The sequence below is a fragment of the Onthophagus taurus genome, chromosome 7, assembly GCF_036711975.1.
Source record: "Onthophagus taurus isolate NC chromosome 7, IU_Otau_3.0, whole genome shotgun sequence".
Taxonomy (NCBI): domain Eukaryota; kingdom Metazoa; phylum Arthropoda; class Insecta; order Coleoptera; family Scarabaeidae; genus Onthophagus; species Onthophagus taurus.
The window spans coordinates 22622669-22642230 of NC_091972.1; the positions used below are offsets into that span (position 1 = coordinate 22622669).

At 37.2% G+C, this 19562-nt stretch overlaps 1 long non-coding RNA gene across 1 annotated transcript; it reads right to left on the reverse strand.

Annotated features, from left to right (window-relative positions):
* Positions 1-11058: 11058 nt before the first annotated feature.
* Positions 11059-13423, reverse strand: LOC139430776 (uncharacterized). The gene is made up of 3 exons (XR_011641148.1): positions 13268-13423; positions 13053-13210; positions 11059-12984 (listed from the first exon to the last, which is right to left on the reverse strand). It is a non-coding gene; the product is annotated as an uncharacterized lncRNA (long non-coding RNA).
* Between the last annotated feature and the right edge of the window lie 6139 nt (positions 13424-19562).

The window sequence follows — 19562 nt, forward strand, 5'->3', positions numbered from 1 at the left end:
TATTTAAACAGGATTAATCTGGATTGGACCCAAAAAGGCATAACCATCGATCGCAAATGCTTAAGTAATTTGCGCTACGCGGACGATATAGTTCTTATATCGCATAGCCTTGGAGAGATTAAACTAATGCTGAACGACTTAAAGGAGGTGTGTGCAAGAGTCGGGCTAAATATCAACGAGGAGAAATCAAAATTTATGATAAATCTTGTTCCCAACTCTAATATCAACATTGGCGATAATGAGATTGAGAGGGTTGACAGCTATGTATATCTTGGCTATGAGGTTCGTGTATCGAAAGATAATCAAAAAAGCGAACTAAACAGAAGGCTCACACTCGTATGGGCAGCCTACGGGAAACGTAGAGACATCTTCAGAAGAAAAGGGCAAGAAAGACCTTCAATCAATCCGTGTTTCCGGTTATGACATAAGGCTCCGAAAGTTTAACATTAACGGTACTCACTGCCAGGAGGGACCATGTAACGCAAAGATAGATGGAGAGATCGATCCAGGGTCTAACTATGAGGGACTACATACGAGAACTGGCGTAAATGATGTGATAAACATTGTGGCAAAGCTTAAGTGGAACTGGGCGGGTCATGTCGCGCGAATGAAGAATGAGCAGTGGACAAAACGGTTGCTTGAGTGGAGAACGCGAGCTAGCAGACGAAGTAGACGTCAAAAGAATGACCAACAATTAGATTCAGAGAGCACAGAATAGAATCGAATGGAACAGAATAGGGGAGGTCTATGTCCAATAATGGACGCAGAGGGCTGCTTGATGATAATAATCATAATAACTTGATCTAATCTATATTACGACTGATTCGTCTAATGATACGTCTTTGATTGTTGACAATCCCTCGTCTTCAACGTCCTCATCATCTTCCTCTTCATTTTTTTTTTGAATCTGATATATTTTTACTGGTATCTCTTTTATACCCACTGTTTGGGTATTTACCCAGCGCCCATTACTGTATATAACACGCGGCGATCGCTCGTTTGCACAAGTACGTTTTGGGCCAAAAACTACTAAATTCACACATTTTAGTTACTTTTAAACAACCTTTTCGGGTCGATAACTTTCTTATATGACCAGGAGAAAACTCTATAACCATATCTATCTTATCGAAAATTTTCTGCTCTTTTTAATGGTGTATAACACATATCGACCATCCGTTGTACAAGCATCTTTTTGCCGCAAAACGGCCCATATGCACATACATGCAACACATTTAATTTCCACTAACCCGTTTAATATGTAGTTGGACAATTTTATAATACAGCACTACCTTGAGATATTAGCGCAGTTACATAAAAACAATAATGTTGAAATATTTACCTGTCAACCTCTCCTATCGATAAGAGAAATATCGATTCGACCTGCACCAGAACTTTCATGTTTAATTTTTCCATTTAACGTGAACAACAACCATTAATGTTTAGCCATTGCCAATATAAATACTCATACGTTTTTTGTCCTTGATCCTCTGCATTGTTTAAATAAGCAGACTACTCTTGAATGTTGATCATTGTTTGAAATTATTCTGAAGGCAATATCACGTCCACACCCATTCATCAAACACAAATTAATAGGAATTTTAGACTATCCCAAACAACAAGAAAATACTTGCTATGTCAAAAAACCATTTTGTAGCATAAATCCTACATCCTATAGGGAGCAAATACGCAACACAATTTAAAATATAATGATAAAACTCAAGAACACTGCTTGTATTGCGCAAAAAAAGAGACAGATATAATCTGTAAAAAGTGTGTCAATACATCCACAGAGACTGTAGCCCAGCAAAACTTTTACTCAACAAGACAAGTCAACTATATTTTTGTAAATTATGTTCTTAAATTATAAAACACAATTTTATAAAAAAGAATTGTAATGTTATACACTGATATCTTGACTGACAAAACTTCTTGTACTGACAAAACAAAAGTAATATTGACTCAAATGTGTCCATATACAATGAAACTTAGGGTTGGTTTTGTTACTTCTTAAGTTTACCCTAATATGCAAGTGTTGTTGCCAATTTAAGCATCTTATTATAGCCCACAATAAATTAAAAATTTTTTCAATGTTTTCAATACGATAAATGGTGGGTTTCCTTGTACAGTCACAAATGGGACTTAGCTAGAAACAGAAAAATCCGTAACATTAGTAGTTTTTGGCCAAAAACGTGTTTTCCTGGTCATATAAGAAAGTTATCGAACCGAACAAGGTTTAAAAGTGACTGAAACGAATGAATTTAGTAGTTTTTACTTAGAATTTAGAAGATGGATATACGATATACAGGGTGTTTCAGGTTTTTGTAGCATGACTTTAACAGTCTATAGATCTTTTAAAATTAACACAAAAACTTCATATAAACATAGGTCGACAAACGCTTTGTTTTAAAGATACAGGGTGTTCAAATTAAAGTTCTAAATTGATTTCTATTTAATATTACACGTGTATTTCAACCGATTCTATTCAAATTTGGTATACGGAGGTTTTTTGGCATGAGAAAGACGATTATGGGGTCCGTTTTACTATAGCCGGTAGAGGCTATAGTAACGTATTCTTTACGGATTAAAATAACAATAACTTTTCTGACAGTACACTTTTTGGCTTTTTGAATAAAAATTCTTATTCTGTACTTTTTAAGCAAAAAGGGTACTCTTATCAAAATGCGCTAAAGTTGATCGTTTTCAAGATAATCCGCTTTTTATTATTCGATACAGACCAATGTTTTTAGAGGATAGTTAAAGATAGTTAAAATAATATGTGCCAAGGAAAAGCAAGTAAATTAACTAATGTTTTAGTTTATTAATGTTTCTTAATCTAAATAATAAAAGAAAAGAATTAAAGAATTAAAGAAATTGTTGAAAATGTAAAAAATTTTGCTTGCATAATTCTGACCGACGATTTACTTATCGAGTAATGGTATTTGAGAACGGCCTTATGTCATTAGAAGCATTTCTAATCCTGTTAAAAATTCATCCCTTGTGGAAACAGGTGTCTCATAATAACCAATCTTTTCAAATATCTCCACACAAAAAAGTCTAAAGCATTAAGATCTACAGATCGTGGGGCCATGCGACTGGTCCATCACGACCAATCCATCTTGCAGGAAAATGGTTGTCTAGCCAATTTCTAACCACCCTACCATGATAAGCTACACAATCATCAAATCGAAATCAGGCCTTTCTTCTTAAAGGTAACTCAATGTCATCCCACATATTGGCATATTCAGCTACCCAAAATCACAAGAACGCCGCAGCTGTTAGTTGTTGTGGCAACAAGTATGGCCCGAAAAGGTGATTATTATAAACACCTACCCAGACGTTGCCACTAAATTCATGTTGGAAGTCTCGTGGCCGAATTGCGTAGGGATACCAAAGCATGTAAAATGTGAAAGTTTACAATTCCTTGTCTTGTGAAACACGATTCATCCCTCCACATTGCATTATTTAAAAAATCTCGATTATTGGGTGATACTTTAGCAATCCACCGCCAAAACATTACACGCCGTTCTTCATCGCCTGGTTGCAATCCTTGCAAGGGTTGTAACTGATAAGCATGTCTATGATCATGTTTTAAAAGGCGATAAACATGCCCTCTAGAAAATCCTAAGGCATTCGAAACTTTTCTAACACTCGTAGTGGGGTCTCTGTCGAACTCACGCAAAATTCTTCTTCTAAAGTTTCTTTGTCTAATGTTTCTTCTAAAGTCTAACATTATCATTACAACGATTTGTCTACTTACTACATTTGTCTATGAACTTTCACAAACACAGAAGGATGCGGATGTCTTCTATTTAGATATCTTCTCCTATACTCTAGGGCTAATTTTGCTGAATTTCCGTTTGGAAACCCGTAAACAAAATGAATATCCGCTAACTCTTGGTTAGGAAAAATAAACGGCATTTTATAAAGTTGTTATGCAGCAAACAAAAAATTAAAAAATGAAAAAAAAAACAATTTAACAGGATTAGGAAAAAGAGAAGATGAATTTAGCACGTTTATAAACAAGAAAATTGAATTTAACACGTTAACGAATAAGAAAAATTAATTTAACACTGATCAACAACTACTGGTGATTTGACACTTGATACAATAATCTAAAACATTAGTGAACTTACCTACTTTGTTTCAGTGGCAAACATTATTATACCTATCTTTAACAATTCTCTAAAAAAATTGGTCTATATCGAATAATAAAAAGTGGATTATCTTGAAAACGATCAACTTTAGCGTATTTTCATAAGGGTACCGTTTTTGCTTAAAAAAGTACCGAGAATAAGTATTTTTATTCAAAAAGCCAAAAAGTATACTGTCAGAAAAATTATTATTTTAGTCCGTAAAGAATACGTTACAGAGCGTAAAAAAAACCTCCGTATACCAAATTTGAATAGAATCGGTTGAAATACACGTGTAATATTAAATAAAAATCAATTTAGAAATTTTATTTGAACACCCTGTATCTTTAAAACAAAGCGTTTGTCGACCTATCTTTATACAGTGCTAGCGTAAAGTAACCCCCCCCCCTTCATTTCTATCTTTGAATTCTACCCGACCAAGTATAACCAAAGAAAGGCGAGATCAAAAAGGCTAGAAGGAGTTTAGAGCACAAAATCGAAGCAATTTTAATATTCGCTCGTGCTGACACAAATCTACATGAAACAGAGCGACAATTTAATGAACGATTTTCTGAACATCCAATTAGTCGAATATATTTAAGAGAACTTGTAAATAAGTTTTTGGAAACTGGAAGCGTCGAAGACCGCAAAAGAACTGGTCGTCGTTCGATTTCTGAAGACACACAAGTGCAGATATTAACAGAAGTAGTTAATGCGAACATGATGTCGTCTGCTGCTATCGCATCAACGTGTGATGTGAGTCCAACAACGGCACGGAAATATTTAAAGAAGAATAACTATCATCCATATAAAATTAAAATGCTTCATGAATTAACAGAAGATGACCCTGATAGAAGAACAGAATTTTGTAAGCTAATGACAAATATGGTTGAACGAAATCCATCATACTTGAAACATATTTGTTTCAGTGATGAATGTACTTTCTTTTTGGATGGAAAATTGCATCGGCAAAATGTACGTTACTGAAGTGATGTTAATTACATGAATATCGCGAAGTTAACACTCCATTTCCCAAGAAAATAAATGTTTGGGCAGGCATATTAGGAAATCACATCGTGGGACCAATATTCCTAACCGAAAATTTGACCGGAACATTGTATTTAAGATTATTAGAAGAAGATATTAATCCACGACTTTTGCAAATTGTGCAACAGAATCCTGACGATTTTGAAATGGAATTAGTGTTTCATCAAGACGGAGCACCTCCACATTATGCGGCAATGGTACGCAATTATTTTGATACAAATTTTAATGGACGGTGGATCGGTCGACGTGGGCCTATTGAATGGCCAACAAGATCAGCGGATCTGACACCTTTAGATTTCTTTTTATGGGGTTATTTAAAATCCAAGGTATATGAAAATCCGCTAGACAGTATTGAGGATTTAAAACAAAAAATTATTGACGTCTGCCAAAATATTGATCATCACATGTTAAGCCGTGTGAGAGAGGAAACACTGCAAAGATGGTACCACTGCCAAGAAGTTCAGGGTAATCATATCGAACAATTTATTTAATAGTTTGTTCTTAATAAATAACATATTCAATAACAACACTAAGCCAATTTTTCAACCGTTATGTATACTAGCAAAATATTTGATAAATTTTTTGTTATCTTATCATTTCTTATATTTACTTTGATTTTTTCTTTATAAATACTTTTTGATTAAATATGATTAATTCATAAATTTAATATAGGTACTTCCACCCAACGTTTATTTTATTTCTAAAAAAGATAAGTAATTGAACTAGCAATTTTAAATCCGTCTTAGCTCTAGCGTATACCGACCGTTAACCTACCGTCCACCATTTACCTGCTCGATTGCATTTCGACAGGTAGTCGACGAAGATACGTTGGTTTTTCCGGCGAAATTCCGCATTTTGTTTAATTTTTATTCGAAAAACTAATAAATCGATATTTGATTGTGAGGTACCGTTGGATTCGTATCGTTTTCATCTTTCTGAAGATACCATAATATACTAGGTGTTCCATTAAAAAAAACGAAGTTGATCCATTTTCCGGAAAAACTAAAAGTGATAGCAAAATTTTCCGTAAGAAAATATTTGTGCTGATAAAATATAAAAACTGACGTTTTTTTGTTCATATTGATATCTCAATCTGTTCGGAAGTTAAGAAGGGGGGGGGGGGGGTTACTTTACGCTAGCACTGTATGAAGTTTTTGTGTTAATTTTAAAAGATCTATCGACTGTTAAAGTCCTGCTACAAAAACCTGAAACACCTGTATATGGAATTCTATACTTTTTACCCTTTCAAATAAGAAAGTTGTTTAGAGGAAGAATAATTAACCGATTGTGTGTGTAGGGATGAATATTAAGGGTGATTTATAGATAGATATTGGCCGACGAAAACCCGGTTTAAGATAGTTGAAGGGGTGCTCTTTCTGACTGTGATAACAGTTTTTTAAAATTGGGTTTGATAACAATTGCACAAGGGCTTGAAGTTTGGTAATTTTGAGCTATTTTAAGTACGAAGCGGCATTTTTCATTTTTCGTTGATCTTAGTATCAACTTATCGGCAGACGAAAAAACTTATCATGCTTTCAAATAGTGCATTTAGTTTTTCGCTACCTCTAATAATAAGAAAGATATCAGCTAAGAAAGTAGATAGGAAATTACGGGTAAAAGTTTGTTGCTGGGAGGTTTGTTGCTATCGTCGCACGAGTTTAGTTTTCTTAAGCCTACTTTTACCACCTCTAGATAAATTTAACCGATAGATAATTACCATGGTTACAGCGGTTTTAAGCGCTCTCATTGGCTAAGAGCACCATTTTATCTATCGGTTAAATTTATTAAGAGGTAGTAAAAGTGGACCTTACAGTGTTATTACAATATAAATAATATGTTACAAAATTAATTTGGGAATAATGGTAATTGATTCGGAATTTAGTTACAAAAGAAAGAGACCAAGTAATTAAAGCCAAAATTACCTGGAGAGGAAATGCACCATCGGCACGAAGTAAGCAGTATCTCATTTGCATAGACCCCTATCGGAGTTCGATTTCCAATTGAGGAATAGGAGGACCTCCTCCTCTACGTCCCGCCGAAACTGGTGCCAAAACCGGATGACGCAATTACGACGACTGGAGGCGATCAGGAATCCATTGCTTGCAGGCCGAAATTATTATTATGGATGTCCCGGAGGTGGGCGAGCGTTCGGGCACGAAATGAAGGACGAAAAACAATACAAAAGAAAGAAGCACTAGATCCGTAGGGCATTTGCATGGCAAGCAGATTTAGGGGCCGCGATCACGTAGCGTTGCGACGCGCCACCGAAGACTCCATTTGAAATGCGCGCCCCTACGCGATCCGACTGCTTCGCCTTATTGACATTCATTAAATCCAAGGCGCACGATTTCCGCTTTACGGAAATTCGTTAAGTTCGATACACGCCCGGGTACCAGCTTCTTCTTGATGGCGTGAGATAAAATTGTTTTTGAGCTCGGGTGTCTGCTTTAGTTTGTTCTGCAGGAAATTATCTTACGCCGCAGAAAAAATCTTTTTAATCCATCTCTATTTAAAATTTGTACATGTTAATTATAAATTTTTCTACGCAATAAAAATGTTTGATATTATATAAAATCCCTAAAATGCAATGCAGCAGAATTTTTCTCTTGTGACCTAAATTCTAAAAGAGAATCAATACGAACTCAATATTTGAAAGTAATTTATCGCATCTCGGCAAGACATACTGCAAATTTCCGTGCGCAGTAATAAGTTTTCAAAAAGTTTTACGAACTCTCGAGGATGCCCACTCAGGCGAAGCACGCTACAACGACGGGAAAAACGCGAACAAGTCCATGTCTGTATTGCAACGACACAGGTTCAATCAGTAAGAAGACGAAAGGACGTTGAGACGACTGCTAAGGTAGCCTCTGAGACACTTTGGAGCGAATAAATCAAGTAGTGTAAAGTGGGAGGCGGATTTCTTTGCTCGTCCGTTTGCTGGGAATTTCACTTGCAAATCTCCAAGTAATGAGCCCCTTTTGTCTACCATCGCGCGGTAATTAATGATGGTCGATTGCCTGCGAATGCTTTGACAGGGAATTTAGAGAAACGGACTGCCAAAAGAAGCCCAGAGAGTCTATTACACGGAGCTTATTGGGCGCCTCTTAGATTTTAAAGGATTCAACTACTTAGCAAATGAATACCTGTGCTCTTAAGTATAAACTGCATACTAAATTCTGTTAATTTCTATTTAAAAAATTACTTACAGAAAAGTTTTTAAATTAACAATATTGTGCATAATTAACCAACTCTTTTGTAGTAGAAAGAGATCAGTTAGGTAGTTAACTTTTCCGATGACATCTACGCTGACACTGATATATGTCGAAGTACAAAATAGGTGGCACGAAATACACCGGTGCCTACATTGTGGTAATCCATCATGTCACGGTTCAGCGACTCGAATCCTGGCATAATACCGGAGACGAGAGGAAATCGGGTCGCGGTCGCAAACTATTTTTTGATAGACCACGGCCTGTCAGAAACATCGACTATGCAGAGTTCACTTGTCCGGCGGTTAGCTGAAAAAGTAATTAATCATGCTGCTTTGAAACGTGATTTTTTAAAATTTAAATCACCCGTATCAAAAACGCGGCAAAGGTGTAAGTCTCCTAAAACATTCGATTTTAGGTATCCAGTATACGTTTCATACTTTTTGTTCATCGACGGTCAATTAAGCGCAGGCGGAACCGTTCGGGCGTTAAGCCCTCCTACTTTTAATTTATTTAGTTTTGCCAATCGCTAATGCCCGGCCGTTCGAAAACGTTCGCCTCTTAGTAAAGAAATTACCGACGGAATATCCTGGCAGATTAAGGAATAACAACGGTAAATGGCTTGTAGTATACTTTATGGGTTTTGTTAAGATCCGCGCCTTAATACTTAAAGCCCTTTTTGGCGTTGCGCATTTCCTATACCGTGTCCCATTTTCGATGGTCTTACAAGTCATTCCCCTAATGACCTTGCTCTAAATAAGAGACAATAACGAAATCGAGTTGATTCAGATACTTTAGTGACTTTTACACTGAAAAATTGTTTCTATACAACCTCCACTTATTAAGCTACTCATCCACTTTTTATATAATGATAATAAAATTGAAGTAAAATTGAATGAAATTGCTCGAAATCGACTTGCATTGGATTGAAAATCGTTTTCAACTAGTTCGTTTTGATTGAATATTTAAAGTGAGTTAGAATCTGGAGATTAAAACTCTTTTAGTTGTTCCGCTTTAATCAATTACAAATAGTTTTATCGAATGTTTGAGTCGATGAAGAAGAATAACATTGTTGGCTAGTTAAAAACCTAATTTCCCTAATAGGGAAAGTGGTAGATTGTGGTGGGTATTGTTCTGTTTCTGCTGATAATTGTCGGTTATTTGTATTTGTAAGAGCTTCAGGAAAGGAGGTTAAAGGAATAGAAAACCTAGTAGATGACCGTGAAGGTATTTGCGATCAGACAGACATAGTAGATGATGGTCGCTGCAGCTTTATCAAATCTAGCCCACCAACTATCCTATAAATATTCATATTTGCCTCTATTTGGGAGGAAAGTTGAGCTGTTTAACCTGTTTCAAATATCAATATTTAAATGAATACAATCATTCGATTTTATTGACAGGCAATAATAACGATTCTAATAAATATTAATATGTTGACATTTTGTGTAAGAATTAAAGAGTGTCATTTACGTTATATATAAGTTACTTAATTTTGTAAAGTTGTATCAATCAAAATGGATAAAAAGAGTACTATGTCAATCCTGTCCACGATAATCGCCGAAGAAAACGTTGTTTTTACAGTAATCGTCAAAACGTACGCTGAAAACAAAATCAAATTTTGCTAGTACCTCAGCTAGAAAGTTGCCAAAAATGTAAATACGCGTTTCACATCTATCTGACGTTTGCATTTTAAAATTTTGTACAGCTTTTAGGACACTTTGTGAGGGTATAATGTGTGAAATTTGTGATAGTGACATTATTTTAAAGCAAAGTGCTGCGCATGGTGCGGGATTTTATGTCAAAAGAGACTGTTAGTGTAGTTTGATGAACATATTTTCGTGCCCAATAATAATCAATGCGTTTGAAATCAATCGACGATTCGTATTTGTAATGAGACATTTGGAGGTCGGCAGAAAAGGCATCAACTTGTTTTGTGGACTAATGGACATAGGTAAAGGTTTAGCGATCAGCACTTATAGTTGTATCGAAAATGTGTACACTTCTGCAAAGGCAGTTTATGAGGAAGCAGTAAGAAGAACAGTTGCAAAAGAAAAAGAAAAAACTACACAAAATGGCAATACAGAGAACGAACTTAGTGTTTCGGATGACGGTACGTAGAAAAAGCGAGGATATTTCTCGGTTTTCGGTGTTCTTAGTTTAATAAGAAAGTATAGCAATGAAGTTGTTGGTATTGTGATAAAATTCTCGATTTGTAAAGTCTACAATAAATTTACAAATAAAATTGGACGTAATAGCGCAGAATTTGATGATTGGTTTGAAAGCCACAAAGAAAATTGTACTGCAAATCATAATTGAAGTGCAGGAGAATGAAAACTGATGGAATTGCTGAAAAGTTTACTACATCAATTGAAAAGCATGGCGTAAAATATTGTAAATGTATCGGAGACGGATACAGTACCACTTTTAAATATAGATCCATACAGCGGGGATCAAAAAAGGAACGTATAGGACACGTTGAAAAACGTATGGGTACGGGGTTACACAACACAAAAACTATTGACGGTAAAGGCGCTGGCAAATTAACCGATAAAGTTATAGGCGAACTTACAAAAGATTATGGTTTAGCCATAAGAAAAAATTCTAATTCTGTCAAGAATGGTCTTATTAATTAACTAAAACTACACTACAACTAAAATCATTTGGGTTAACGGTAAAATATTTTATTCTTCTCCAAGTACTCTGTTCAAAACTGAAACTGTTGCACCATTCGTAACGGAGGGAGTTGAACCCTTTCGATTAGCAACATATCTTGGAATCCTTACGCTAGAAATGTTGCTCTTTTGGATTACAGAAAAGAAGAAAGAATTACTGGCAAGAACATTTTCATATTTTATCTCTCAGTTACTGTTAGGCCAGAAGTGACACATGATTTTATAATGACAGTTTTCATACAGTATACAAAATCTGTATTCTACCCACTTCGAACATTCAATAATTTATAATTCAATTGACATTAAAGTTTTAAAAAAAAGTATAGTGTAAGTACGAAGGCTTTCACGGCCGGTGTTAATTGAACTACAATTAGAACTAGCACTAGAAACTTTCGGGTTTTGCCGTGCGCCTTTTAAGAAAAGGTTTGACGTTTCGGATGCCATGTTGCAACCTTCTTCATAAAATGGTTCGAAGTGACGAAATCGAAAATCGGGAACAATATATAAGTCGGAAAAATAATTAATAATTAATTAACGCTAATTACAAGTTAATTATTGAGGCGGGAGGAGGTCTTCGGGTTCACCACCATCTTCCATGTTCTGCTAAGCTCCTAGCCATCTTCTCTGTTGACGTTATGAGTTAGTTTGTCCTTGGCTATCGGGAGTGTGTTCCGAATTTGGCTGACCGCCCCGTACCGCACTACGATGTCGTTCTTCTTGAGGTGCCTGGTAATTCGTTCCGTTACACCTGCAACATAGGGAAGACAGATAAATCCAAGTGGTTTTGTACTTACCGCGTCCTCTCTCTGCTAGGTGGCCCAGTTGATGTCCCTCGAAGTGTACACGCCTCGTAGAAAGCTCTTCTGTTGGGAATGATAATGTGATGATGCCTGCAGATACCTGTTGGTATGGGTCTTTTTCCGATATATACCAAGATCCAAATCTCCATTTGTCGTCCTGGTGACCAACACATCTAGGAAAGGTAGATTTTCGGCAGTTTCTATTTCTATGGTAAACTTAATCATAGGATGTTGAGAGTTCAAGTGATCCAAAAACTCTTGGAGCCATTTTTGACCATGTTGCCATATCACAAACGCGTCATCCCTATATCGGAGCCATAGTTTTGGTTTCCACTGGTTCTTCTTCAAAGCGTCTTCTTCGAATAATTCCATGTAGAAATTAGCTATAACTGGCGATAATGGAGATCCCATGGCTGCCTCTTCGAACTGTTCGTAAAATTCTCCTTTCCAGCTGAAATACGTTGACGATAAACAGTACTCGACTAGATCTAGCACGTATTCTGGTAATCCCTCCAGAATGACCTTCTGGCAGAGACCATCCATAGCATCCTTAACTGGTAGCCTGGTAAAAAGAGACTCTACATCGAAACTTACTAAAATATCCTCAGCATCCAGCTTTACACCTCTTACCGATTCCACAAAATGTGTAGAATCCCTGACATATGATTCCGTGTTCCCTATAAAAGGAGTCAGAATCTTTGCAAGACATTTGGCCAACTGGTATGTTGATGGCACTGACGATAGGGCGGAGGGGGACGTCTGGTTTATGAATCTTCGGTAGTCCATAAATTCTTGGTGGTACCGGCGCCTGCACAAACAAACCTTTCTGCTGTTCTGCTGGAATTCCTGTGGATTTTATCAGGTCCTTTATTTTCCTTACGATTTTGTCTGTAGGGTCTTTTTTGATCTTCCTGTAAATGACTGGGTCCAGTAGGTTCATCATTTTGTCGTCATATTCTTTCTTGTCCATAACAACGGTGGCATTTCCCTTATCTGCTGGTAACACGACGATTTCTGACTTTTCTTTAATAATAAATGTAACCAAAATGGGCGATGAATGGTTTTATTAATGTTTCGGTGCTACAATGTTTCGAGTGAAATCCTCACTCTTCTTCAGGCACGACTGAAGGTGATATATATAAAAAGAAAAGCCATAAATTATAAGGATAGATGTGTGTAAAACTAATTTACCGTCAAAATTTTTTTATCGATGTTGAAAATGATTATGTTGTCGACACAAGTAGTGAAGATAGATTAAACCACGTTTACGCAACAGGCTAGTTATAAAAGTATTCGTTATCTATTCTGTAAAGAAGACAAGGTTCACTTCTTATTCGGTTCTTAACTTGCTAAAAATACAGTTATTAATCTCGAGAGAACGGTTACAAAACAAAATGGCGACTTACTTATCCTGTCAAAAGCACGACGAACACGCAAGCGGAATATCTTTTCATCTATCGACAATGAAATGTTATTGACAAAAAAAGTTATTTAGCTGTATGAACAGCGCGTTGTTAACAGTAATTATTGTCAGGGGTGCTAAAAAAGATGGTCAGCAAAATCAACTATCGGTTCAGCGAGTATTCGAAAGAGCGTTCTGCAACTTATAACAATGGCGTACTGACGTAAAAGTAAATGTAAAGCGCATGCGTGATTGACATATAATATTCGAGTGAAGAGTGATGATGTTATGGAGGGGGGTGTATGTGTTGTGTGGTAACGATATATTGGATTGCTTACACAAATGTCATAAAAAATCTTTTTCTGTTATTGAATTCAGTCAGGTCGTTCATTAGTTTGATTTGATTATTATTGTTTACATTGATGAATGAAATCCTCGTAGAGGTCCATTTCACGAGACTTTTTTAGGTTTTTGACCATTTTGACGTCTTCAAATTTGATCTCATGTTTGCAGGCTTTAACATGTTTGTATACTGATGAGTTGCTTTTTGTGGTGTGTTCCTTAAATCTTGTGTATAGATTTCTTCCAGTCTGTCCTATGTAAATCTCATCGCATTTTTGACACTTAATTTGGTACACGCCACTTCTGTCTTCAATCTTTATTTTGTTCTTGTTGTTGACTAACTGATGTTGTATTTTATTGCTGGAGGTGAAAGCAGGGGTAGGTCGAATTTAAATAAGTTTCTCTTCGTTTTGTATTCTAGTGTTGGGTGGAAAGGTAGTGAGATGAAGTTTTCCCTGTTCTTGATCTGTGGAAAAATTAGGTTGTTGATTCTGGATTTGTGGACCATATTATATATTCCTTGTAATTCTTCGATGCTGTATCCATTGTTAATACCAATTTTTACGATTTTCTTTATTTCAGCAGATAGATTGTCTGGGTTAATTATATATCCTATTGAAAAGGAACCTAAAGTTGGCGTATTTGTGTTGTTTGCAACAGTATGACTTCCTTGGTATGATATTGCCAGTGTATGTTGTTTTCCTGTATATACTAAAGTCCATTTTCTCTGTATTAGTATTTCTGGTTATTGTTAAGTCTAAAAAGTTGATACTGTCTTCGGCTTCCATTTCAGAAGTGAAGATTAACTGGCTAAGATTGTTAAAGATGTTGAGTAGTGCTTTGAGTCTCGCTGGATTCCCCCTATATACGATTAATATGTCGTCAACATAACGAGTGTAGAAGACTATATCTTTGAATAGACTGTATTTTTCAGAAAATAATTCCTTTTCTAGATGATTTACGTATATGTCCGACATTATTCCCGATATGGGAGAGCCCATTGGCAGACCATTTTACTTTAATAGATCGGAGTGCCTTCTTTTCACCAACCGTCAAGTTGGATTTCGGTAGTTTTGCTGACTTTAAACCAGTTGGATTTATCTGTCTTCCCTCTGTTTCAGGTGTAACGGAACGAATTGCTACTTCAAGAAGAACGACATCGTAGTGCGGCACGCTACGGTAAGCAAAATTCGGAACACACTTCCAATAGCCAAGAATAAACTAACTTCATTAAAAGGAGCGGGAGTCTACCGGCTATCGTGTAGTTGTGGAAAGATTTACGTTGGCCAAACTGGACGTAACGTCGAGTGCCGCATCAAGGGGCATGAATGGGATGTAAGGTTGAAGAAGATCCAGCAGTCGGCGGTTGCGGAACATTGCCATGCAGAGGGACACCGAATAGGCTTCGATCAAACAAAGGTGCTGGCTAGAGACAACAGATACAAAAGACTGACAAGAGAAGCCATAGAGATCTATCGACATAGAAATTTGTGATTTTTGATTATTGAAATTTATTTAGATTTTAGATGTTGAATTTTGGTATTTAAACGATATTCATTCCTAATTTTCTGTACACGTTGGTTCCCTTTTCATTTATTATTGAAACAAACTTCATTGAAATTTCTGGTCTTAAACGGCTTACTTGTCCGAAATCCCCCTAATATGAAGCTTCACTGTAACGTGAAACAGGCCCAAGTTTATTAGGGCAACCAGTCAGACTGCGGTCCTGCGGTATTAGTTTAGCTCTAGCTTGGTTCCGGACCGGAAGGCAAACGGTGAAAACTCCGTTAATGACGATTTCGGACTCGAGCAAACTAACGTTTTCATACGTGAAACTCGTCTCATGGACGGACGCAAATTTCAGCAAAGAGCCGACATTGATCGCGATAAGAGTAATGGCGCCCATCCGACCACAATTTTACCAACCCTCGGCGGCGGTTAAACATTTTATGTAAATTTTAAGGCGATTATCGTATTTTACCCGAAAAAACGCGCCTGGTCGGCGGTTCTACACCGTCACCGTTATAAGAGGATGTTCTTCAACAGTTTCCCAGCGGTATTTTATGTGCTTTATGTGCACTGTACGTGCTTCGTCTCTTGGTACTTTAAACAAATTTCAAGACGCGTTTGCTCCTTCAATATAGCGAATTATGTAAATATAACGACAGAAATATAAAAAGAAGGTATAACGCCTTCACTCTACATTTTATTAAATAATCATAAATTTGCAATAAAGTTAGAACTATATTAAAATAAATTTCCTTCAGGTTCCTTTGTGTAGATTGGTGAGACAGTATTACATCCGGAGATAAATATAAATATAAAATTTATTACTAATATTTTATGCGTACAGGTTAACTTCATTTAATGCTAAGTCCTTGGTTGATGAGTTGGAAAGTTTGTTATTTGGGATACCAATATAAATATCTCTTGAATATTGATGATCCATATAAAGCAGTAGGTCTTAACCTATTTAGGGTAAAATAGCAATATGAATTAATCGAAATGATTAAATATTTCGATTATAATAACTTTTATTAACCATTAGCTATAATGTTTTGATCTTGACATAGATGAAATCGCGTTTCTTTTCAACGGTAGGGGAGAGAAACTTCAGACTTATTTGAACAAGAAAAGAAGTTGTCAAGAACCATAACTGAAACTGAAATAAAATGAATACCAAATTAAACCAAATTTATTTGTTACTTTAAGGTTGAAAATTATTGTCTTATATCTACTAATTTTGTCATTATGATTTTTTGTTATGTTTCTAGTTCTAGGTCTAGTGTTAGTTCTAGTTGCAGTTGTTATTCAGCGCCAGGTTGTTATAGTTAAAAAAACTATAAGTTTAGCCATCTTAAGTGACGCATGTTTTTAGTTCTAGATCAACAATCTAACGCTGAATAACAACTAAAACTAGAACTCATACTAGCACTAGAATTAACACTACATCTAGAACTAAAACATTCGAGTTTAATCTTGTGTCTCTTAAGACGGCAAAACCCCAATGTTTCCAGTTCTAGTGTTAATGCTACTTTTAGTTCAATAAAAATATACATCAACCTGACGCTGAATAACAACTGAAACTAGAACTAACACTAGCAGTAGAACTAATACTAGACCTACAACTAGAAACATTTGGGTTTAGTTACTATTTTGTTCCTACTAATTGTTATTATTGTAACGTTCTTTAGTTATTTATATTTATTTATATCTGAATACAATACAATCATTATTATTTTATTTAAGACACAACGGTATTGTCATTTTATTTTGTTACTGTCAATACGTCACCCAGAAATTCCGAATCAACTGGCGCCCAACTTCTGTTCTGTTACATTGCCCCCTCCCTACAATCATTTCGTCCCGAAATGATCTTTTGGGTTCGCGGTGGCGGAATCTACAGGATGATCTATCTCTACATTGTGACGTCTTATAGAAGTATCGCTTATAGTTTCGATTCAGGAACTGCTCGTACAAAAGGTCCACTGGTATTTCTTGGAGGCTCCTAGTTCCAGCTTCTCAATGGTCTCCAGCAAATGGTGCTAGGCGATTGAAGGGAATTACCCATGGTAATTTCTGGATTCGGTAGACAACATCATTAATTCGGTCCATGATGGTGTATGGACCTTCTCACGGGTTTTGAAGCTTCGGTGAATAACCACGACGTCTCTGCGGATTGTACAACCAAACTTGGTCTGCTGATTGGAATCCACCTTCAGTAGCCTTAACGTCATAGGTCTGCTTCATTCTATCGCTAGCGCTCTGGATGCTTAGACGCACCCGTTCGTGGATATCATCCAACCGTTGGCGCAGCTTGCTTACATAATCCTCTCCGGCTATATCCTGCCCTGGTGGGCATCCAAACATCAAGTCACGGGGTAGACGCAACTTGCGACCCATAATGATGCTAGCCGGCGTCTGCCCTGTTGATTCATGTACTGCAGATCTATATGCCAGCAGGAACAAATAGAGATGTTTATCCCAGTCTCGTTGATGGTTAGATACGACCTTGGCTAGACGTCGATTGATGGTCCTGTTCATCCGCTCTACCATTCCGTCAGACTGTGAGTGGAGTGCTGTCGTTCTTGTCTTTTTGATGTTTAGAATCCTACTGCCTTTTGCATTTGATAATCAATTTTAGGGTGCGGTCGTTACCTTGGTCGGTCTTCACGCTCTCAGCATTCCAGTGATCATCTACGACTGTTGTCCTGTAAACTTGAGCTTCCTTCCATTCTGTTCGTTGGCAATGCTTGCAGTCTACAGGACTCTCTATCAAAGTCGAACTGTTGGAGTGTCTCAATCCATCTCGCAATCTGACCCTCGGGATTTTTGAACTGGAGCAGCCATGTTAGTGTAGCATGATCTGTCCTTAGCAGGAATTTACGACCGTAAAGATATTTGTACAAATGTTCTAAATGTGCCTTTATAACCGCCAAGAGTTCTCTCCGTGTTACACAGTAGTTGCGTTTAGGTTTCGATAGAGTCTTGCTGAAGTATCTTATCACCTTTTCTTGACCATCTTGGATTTGCGACAAGACCCCACCAGGCCTACCTTGCTAGCATCCGTGTCCAGTATAAACTTCCCATCTGGCAATGGGTAGCTCAATATTGGGGCGGTGTTTAGTGTACCTTTGAGGTGCCTGAGGTACTGGATTTCCTTTTGAAACATTTCTTTGGATTCAGCTTCAACCCTGCTCTTCGTAAGCGCTGGATTAAAACCTCCAGATTTTTAAAATGATCCTCGAAGGATTTTCCGAGAACAATAATGTCGTCAAGGTATACCAAACAAGTCTTTCAGTACAAACCCCTCAGAACAGTTTCCATCAATCGCTCAAATGTAACTGGAGCATTGTAAAGTCCAAACGGCATCACGTTGAATTGCCTCAGTAAAGTTCCCACAGTAAAAACGGCTTTCTCTCGATCTTCTGGTGTCATTTCCTGCCTGTACCTGACCTGCCAGTAACCACTCTTCAGATTTTTGAAAAGATTTTCCATCCGGCCAAAGTATCTAAGGTGTCATCAATTCTTGGAAGAGGGTAGCTATCTTCTTTCGTCACGTTATTAAGTTGACGATAATCCACACAGAATCGCATCGAGCCATCTTTCTTTTTAACTAAAACTACAGGTGACACCCATGGGCTGCTGGATGGTTCAATTATTCCTTCTTTTCTCATATCCTGAACGATTCTATCGACTTTTTTTTTCTTTGCAAGCGGCAATTTTCTTGCTCTCTGACGAATGGGCTGTGATGTCCCAGTGTCGATTTTATGCTGGACAATATTGGTCCCTCCCCTTCTCTCCCATATCAAAGATGTCCTGATATTTTTCAATCAGGCTGCTCAATCTTTTTCGTTCGTGCATCTTCTTTCCAACAGATGCGACCGATACCAAATCGAGTAGCTTCCCTGGACATTTCGGGGTAGATTCTTTTAGCGCATCGATGTTGGAAACAATGGAGGAGACAGATGTGCAATATTCCAACACAGCCCCTTTCCTTAAAGTCAATGGGTAATCGTTGGCGTTCATTACCCTAACAGGAACCGTCCGTGCAGTATGTATCAAAGCTTTACCCACAGCAATCCCTCGTCCAATGTCCTCGTCATTTGGCCTATAGGTTCGAACATCCTCATTCTTTCTTCACTAGGCGTGCCGTCCAAACTGCCATCCAGAATTACTTCGCTTCGTTTTGGTAAGAAGATATCCGTGGCTAAGATTACACGAATAGTTTCATCTCCTTTGTTTTGCAGGACTACCTCTGTAGGTATAAAACAAGGGTATCTCTGACGTCAGAGGTAGCCGTAGTCAAGGACACCCTTCCCCCTCCACCTCCTGGCTTCCAGCCGACAAGGTTGCCCTCTAGCGACGGGTAGCTGAACTACACGCACGTCATCGTCACCATTTGTTTTCAGTACACCACTTTTTAAATTTAATTCGAAGCCTTCAGAATTCATGAC